We start from the raw sequence: 8,391 nt of genomic DNA, 5'->3' as shown, positions 1-8,391 counted from the left end.
TCTATATCTATATCTATATCTATATCTATATCTATATCTAGATCTATATCTATATCTATATCTATATCTATATCTATATCTATATCTATAATCTATATCTATATCTATATCTAGAGCTATATCTATATCTATATCTATATCTATAGCTATATCTATATCTATATCTATATCTATATCTATATCTATATCTATATCGATATCTATTCTATATCTAGATCTATATCGAATATCTATATCTATATCTATATCTATATCTATATCTATATCTATATCTATATCTATATCTATATCTATATCTATATCTATATCTATATCTATATCTATATCTATATCTATATCTAATCGATATCTATAGCTATATCTATATCTATATCTATATCTATATCTAGATCTATAGCTATATCTATAGCTATATCTAGATCTATATCTATATCTATATCTATATCTATATCTATATCTATATCTATATCTATATCTATATCTATATCTATATCTATATCTATATCTATATCTATATCTATATCTATATCTATATCTATATCTATATCTATATCTATATCTATATCTATATCTATATCTATATCTATATCTATCTTTAGACAGCCTTGAGTCTGCTTTATTGGCAATAACATTTTGCTTGAACTTCTGCCCGACTTTAAAAGTTTACAAAGTGTACTTGAAATTGAACTTGGGGATATAATGTCATCATATAAATTAGTGAATATATAATGTTTATATTATGGTTATCTGAAATTTGCATTATCATGAGCCAAACTTTGATTTTCTTGACGCACGTGCTCAATGCATGGCATGAGGTTGGCGTGTGTGCATAAAGTCTAAAGTAATCATTGAGTAGTGCCCTGCGGCCAATGATGCGGCACTTTCGACTGAGTTAAGCACACAGAGAGAGATGGAGAGACAGAGATTGGGGATGAGAGAGAGAGACAGCGGCTGCTGTGTCTGTCTACGTGGCAAACGCTTTACACATAATACAAACTCAATTAATAAAGTTTACGACCGCAGCTAGCGGAAAAGTGCTTTGATGAGGCGTGAAAGCGCCTTAACCCTTACCCGGGCACCTTTTGATTGCAAATGGCATTTGTTGAGCGTGTAATCGCCGCCAGGGGGCGCCACAAATGGTCAGAGCTGGAAAAACTGCTTCTGATATTTGATTACCTTGCCCATTGATGAGCCACTCAGCCGGCAAAGCAGGCACAACAAGCACACACCAACACACACCAACACACACCAACACACACACATACACACGCAACGAAATTGCGTTAAAATTATGTAAATAACGACAGTTGAAGCCAAAGTTTTTTCTGCTGTATGCCAGCTGAGGATCTGCTAACGAATCGCAGTTGACGTCGCCTGCGCCGTCGACGTTGTCGCTCTTTATGAAACAAAAGCAAATTCCGAAGAAAAAAAAAAACAACACACACATATTTAGAAAGAGAGAGAGAGAGAGAGAGAGAGAGAGAGAGAGAGAGAGGGAGATGGGGAGAGGGAGAAGAAGTAAAAGCGAAAACAACAATTCACTGATGATAATCTAAGGCAGGTAACGAGCCAGCCCAAGCTTCCGTCACGCACCCGAACGGAAGGACGGGCGGCGGGGGGTGTCGTGTAGGGAGGGCAGCTACTGTTTCAGCCTGTTATCCACAATGAGCGAGCGTTCGAGCAGACCAACCGCCTAACCACCGAACCACCCACCTAGCCACCCACTCACCCGCCCACCCGTTGTGTTTTATGTTAATGAATTTATTTATTATTATTTCATTTTTTCGTCGTTGTGCCGCTGTTGTTACATTTTTATGGCGCACGGCCTACACCACACCAAGGCGGCGCCACATTGGGACCAACTCCGGCTCCGGCTCCGGCTCCATTTGCTCCATCTTTGTATTATGCTGAAAATTAATTTTGTTGTAGCACCCGAATAAGACCAAAAATGTTTTCCATAAAAGCCAACATGCGGCGAACAATGCGCATACGCTATGTGAGCCGCCTTATCGGCCATGAAATACACACACACGCGCACACACACATACACACTGACAGAGACATTGACACAGTTGTACGTCTCAGGGCTGCGACATCGTTTTCTCATTCAGTTTTAACTGTGTTTCAATCAACTTCAATTGGCCATTTTCATTGGGGCGCTGACTCGGTAAAAAGTTCACCACATTTCGACAGCTGGGAGGCCACATTTGCACAGCCCTGGGGCCGTAACTCTTTGCCGTTCTATTAAGAAGAAGATAATCACAAAAAAAAAAAAAAACAAACGAAGTAAGAAACAACAGCATTAACAAATGTCTCCCCTTGGACAACGCCTGGCTAATTACGTCTGCCACGCCTCCTCCGAACCAATGCGCGCCCCCCTCGCCGTCCACATTAGCTAATTATTTAAAATGCTCACAGACATTAAAAAGCACTTTCGCGTAAAAACTGGAATGATAATCACGAACGATGCCTCTTTACCCACTCAGTCAACGGCAAATACCGCCCCTTCGGCCCCCCATCTCCATATACTCCACAAATACAACCCAGCTCAACGACTCACCCACACACCCACACACTCCACACTCAGCTGTTGTTATTGTTTGGGGCGCTTGTTTAGCTCTTGTTGGTGCTTTTGTGGTACTTTTTTGATAATGACGCTGATTAGTCAGCGCTTACGAGGACTCGACAAGGTCTTCTTCTTCTTATTTTCATTTCATTTTCGGCTTCACTATGCGCGACCCTGCTCAAGCCACACGCCTCTGCGGGCTCTGTTTCTTATCTATGATTGCACGGCTTGTCGCCTGTTAACGGAGCACCACAGTCCGTGCCACACAGTCTCTCCCATAGCCACGGCTAACAGCCAAAAGCCAACAGCCAAGAGCAATCAAAAACTTTAAAAACCCCGCAGCTCGAAATGACGCAATCCAATTCTCTGGCTAACAACTATTACATAAGTATACAAACTTTGCCGTATAGAACATAAAGAACATCAAACGAACTGGACGGGACTAAGTTTGACCATTTCTCACAATTCTCGTATACCCACATACAAAAAAAAAATATTTTATATGCTTCACGTAAAGGCTAACAGTCTGATACAATATATAGGTCTATTTACTGTTATATTTTCCTTTATAATTCCTAGAATATAATTAAATATACAATATGAAATATACAAAAAAAGATAAAAGAGAAAAGATAAAAGATAAAAAGAAAAAGAAAAAAGAGAAAATAAAAAAATAAAAATAAAATAGAAAATAGAACATAAACAAATATCAAACAAAAAAGAAAAAATAAATATAAAGAAAACAAAAAATAGAAATAAAAACATAAAAACAAAAAATAAAATATAAACAAAAAAGAAATAAAAAAAGAGATAAATATAAAATAAAAATAAAAAATATAAAAAAGAAAAGGAAAATTAAAAAGAAAATAAAAAAAGATAAAATAAAAATATAAAATAAAATAAATATCTCAAATATAACTAAAAACATAAACCTCTAGACATATAAAAAATAAAATTTAAAATTAAATAAAATATAAATATAAAATTTAAAACTCTCCCCGATCCAAATCTCCCTCTCCCCTATATCCCTCTAAACCTATCCCCTATAAAATGAAAATATAAAATATAAAATATAAAATATAAAATATCCCCTATAAAATATAAATATAAAATATAAAATATAAAATATAAAATATAAAATATAAAATATAAAATATAAAATATAAAATATAAAATTTTAACTATAAAATATAAAAATATAAAATATAAAATATGCAATATAAAATATAAAATACAAAATATAAAATATACAATATAAAATATAAAATATAAGTATAAAATATAAAATACAAAATATAAAGTTTAAAATATAAAATATATAAAATAAAATATAAAATATGAGTTATAAAATATAAAGTAAAATATTAAATTATAAAATATGAAATATAAGTCTAAAATATAAAATAAAATATTGTCCAAATATATAAAAAAATATTAAATAATAAATAAAAAATATATAAGTATAAAATATGAAATATAAAATATTAAATATAACTGCTAAAATTTGAAATATAAAATATATACTATAAAATAACTATAAACATCATGCTATATATATATAAATCTAGAGGGAATATCTATTAGACGATATTTTAAACCACTTTGGTCTCAAAAAATAATTTATATTGTAATGGGGAATCCAGTTAGCTTAATTTATGGCATACCTAAGGCGAAGCCAGGTATTAAATTGATTAATCAACTCGAAAATCTTGAAGTCTACGAGTGATACTTCATTAACTAAAGTCTAATATCGGCTTTATCGATTTAACGATTTTCATGTTCATCTATAAAGTATAAAAAAGCCTTCCAATGGCTGTAACTCTTCTATAAAATAGACGTATTCATATGTCTAAAATGACCCAATTGCTTTCCCTAATCAAGAATCTATATAACTCCCCTACTATTTAGTCAGGTTCTTGAGACTGGCAGCCACCATACCTATTCTCACATTACACCACTACACCTATTGTCATTCCGTCAAATAGACGAGCATATTTGCTGTCAATTAACCGAATCAGTTTCTCTGTTTGCATTCCGTATTACGGCTTATACATATGTAATACTAAGTAGAACAGATATTATCTAATGTTTATGTTTACTTGAAATTTAAAAGCATACAAAAAGTGATTGATAAATGGCATTTTAATAATAGAACAGATTAAATAATTTATATAAACAACACATAGCACAATTCAGATATTGAATGCTAACTCTATAAAATTAAATTACTATTTAAGTATTTTGTACTCTCAAGATTTGTTTACTCTCGTGTGGGTAGTATGTGAGGTATTGTGTTTTTGAGTTTGAACTTGGAACTCGAATATTTTGAGAGATATAGAAGCATCAATCGTAGAGAGGCGTATAAAAAAGGGTATTCGATAGTGGGACCTTGAAGTTATATTCAAAATTTCTTCATTAATTTGAAATTTATCATTCCAGTTCTGTCGGCTGAGGACAAGAACGAGGATTCAATAATGAGATATGTCAAGGTGTAACCAGGAATTTGTTCATTAAACTTAAATTTATCAGTCGAAAAGATAGGGTATACATATAATCATTGGTTGACTGGAACATTCCTAAAAATCAAATTTATTTTCCCAGCTTAGACAATTTAAGAATATGCGGGTTATAAAGAACGGATATTTAATAGTGGAATTCGGATCTACTTATATCCCTCAGTCTCACAATGAGATCTTACCTGTTTTCAGTTCAAATAGAAGCCACCAATCGCAGAGGGTATTCCATAGTCGTGCCGCTCGAGTTTAGCCCCAAAAATTGTTCATTAAATTAAAATTTATCTTCCCACCTAATCATCAGTGTACGCAGCTGAACTTTTCGAACATTTCGATTGACAGCAATGGAATGCTTGGCTAAAAAATATTTGTTTTGAGAACAACATGATATACGATGGGGGCGGGGCGGGGGCAGCAGAACTTTCAACTGGCAACTGGGCTAGCGTTATATGTGCTCCATAAATTATGTGAACTCTTGACTATTTTTATGTCCGAGCATAAACATTTCCATCATTTCATTTTCATTTTCATTTTTCTGTTATTTTTTTTTGTTTTTTTTTTGTTTTTCCCCTTGCAGAGCCAAGAAAAGCAAACAAAATAAAAACAAATTGAGAGGCAAACAATTGCGAGCCAATTTCAATTACCTAATTGCAGGTAAACTCAAATCAATCCCAAATCCAAATTTGATAAATTGTAAACAAGTAGAGCGACAGAGAGGGGCAGAGAGAGGGAGATGGCCGATGGTAATTAATAATGTTCCCTTTTATTTTTATATATATTTTCTCTCGTTTCTTTTTTTGGGGTTTCTCAAACATTTTAGTTAGTTAGAGCTGCTGTCCAGCCAGATAAATTGTTTATAAAAAAAATACGAATTCGGCCTGATTTTAAGTACACATTGCAGTCACTTTGCCTTGCCTAAGGTCAGAGCTGTCAGACCTATTTTAAGAAGTTGCTTGAAGTGCTTGTAGTCCCTTTTAAAACGAGGCTAAACAGGCCGTACTGCCTCTGTGCACAGTCCATCGAGGGCGTGGCCGAGCCCATAAAAGTAGGTATATTGATCTGTTTGCTCTTGTGCTTGAATCGATTCATCTCGGAATATGTAAGCGGTAGAGTACAGGCTCTAGAACATAAGCAGCTCGGATTGTGCTTGTTCAAGTTATCGATATCTGTTCGATTTTATTCGATAACAAATTTCTTAAGCGTGCATCTTGTGATTTGTAATAATATTTTCTAATTTGTTTTTAAATGTTCTAAAGCGCGTCCCATACTCAAAAGTAAATTACATTGTATAGGTTTTAATTGACCTTTTATCCAAGTTTTTATATTCTGAGCCCATTGAAAATGGGAAATCAAGGTGTAATGGTTTTGTAAATGTAACAGGCAGAAGGAGGTGTGCAAGATCCCATAAAGAATATATATATTCTTGATCAGGCGACGAGCTGAGTCGATATAGCCCTGTCCGTCACCTGTCCGTCTCTCCGTACGATGGAACGCGACGATCTCAGAATTTATATAAGAGATAGTATTTACATTTTGTTTTTTTGGCAGTTTAATAAACTGTAAATTTGGTACAAGAATTACTCCTATAGATGCTATTTCATTTGCTAATATTATTACTATTACTTCTACTGCTACTGCTACTACTACTAATTCTAATACTACTATAATTTTTTCAGCTACTATTACTACAATTACTTCTACTACTACTACTACTTATTTTACTACTATTACTTCTGCTACTACTACTTATTTTACTACTATTACTACTACTACTACTACTACTACTTGTATTGACTAGTATTCTTACAGCTATTTGTTATTATTTATACTACTATAAATTACTAACATTCCAACCATTAAAAGCATTTACTACTACTGTTTATTATTATTTCTACTACTATTACTACAGTCTACTACTATTATTACAATTACTACAATGAATTAATATCTCAATTTAGAATAGCTTAACCCAATCCAGTATAGCAGACATGTAATGAAGGCATTCCACATTTTGATTAATAATAATAGCCTCTTAGTATATGTTTTTCTACATTCAAATGTCCCCAACTAGACTTTTCGTGCTACATACATTTAATTTATGTTTTTCATTATCTAAAGTGAGCTATGATATACACGAAATCCTTTTGAGATTTTGCATGCAAATCATTGTTTCGCTGATATAGAAAGAGAGGGAGAGAGTGAGAGAGACAGGGCGAGGGAGGCAGAAGAATTGTGTTCCATTGTCTTGCATTGCATTGTTGCTTACTTAGTTACTGGCACTTACTGTGTGTGTTCTCTGTCTGTCTTCGTCAAATTAACACCTAATGGCTGCTTGGGCCCGGGCGCCATAAAAACTGAAGCCGTGGCCACTGGGCAATTAACAAGCGTGGCAAAAACAACAAGCAACAACAGCAGCAACAACAACAGCAACAACAACAAAAATGAAAGCAAAAGAAAAGGAAAACACATCAGATATGTAAATGTAAACTTTTAACTGGGCAAACTCTCAATGATGGTCGTTGGCCCGGGGGCCAAGCACGTGGATATGGGCGTCGCGCATACAATGCTGAACTGAACTGAAGTGAAGTGAAGTGAACGGTACCCATGGCCCGTTATGTAGTGGTACGTTGTGTGCTGTATGTAGCCGGTGGTTACGTCATTTAAAGACACGCAACTCGGCGAAAAGGCGAATGTTTTCATTACACTGCCTCTGACTCTGTCTCCTTCATCTCTGACTGACTGTGTGTGTGTGTCTGTGTGTGTGTGTGCTACTGTTATATTGTGTGCTGTTTGTTTGTTCAACTGTTTGACTGACAGCGGTGCGTACGTCAGACCCAGCGTTCAACTGCTTGACGCACGTTGCCATTCAAATGGAGAATGTGTGACATACGATTTTCTTCGTAATCATTTTCTTTTATAGAAATTTATATATATCATATATATGTGTGTGTATGCTTGTGTGTATTTCTTTTAGCTGTTGCTTATCTTTTGTGGCGCCTGGCATTAGGCAATGGCTATTTTCATTTAATTTTTGGTCGCATTGCTGTTGTTGTTGTTGTTGCTGTTGTTGTTGTTGATTTGGTTGGAAGTTCTTGTCCATGTTGCTGGTGCAGCTTTTAACACGCATACCAGCGCGCATCTAACACGCACACCAGCACAGCACAGCTGCGCTCACCTCTCTGTCGCTGTGGGTGTGGTGAAAAGCTCGCCGCATTTGATTGCCTGCTGCCTGCTGCTGCTGCTGCCTGCGTTACGTTTACGTGTGGTGAGTTCGTTGCTAGTGTGCGTTATATAAGTCGGTTATGAACCGCA

Source organism: Drosophila navojoa, chromosome X (assembly GCF_054131105.1).
Source record: "Drosophila navojoa isolate 15081-1374.11 chromosome X, UAZ_NAV_1.0, whole genome shotgun sequence".
NCBI classification, from domain to species: Eukaryota; Metazoa; Arthropoda; class Insecta; order Diptera; family Drosophilidae; genus Drosophila; species Drosophila navojoa.
The sequence above is the reverse complement of the archived record's forward strand: the minus strand, read 5'-3'. Positions refer to the sequence as shown.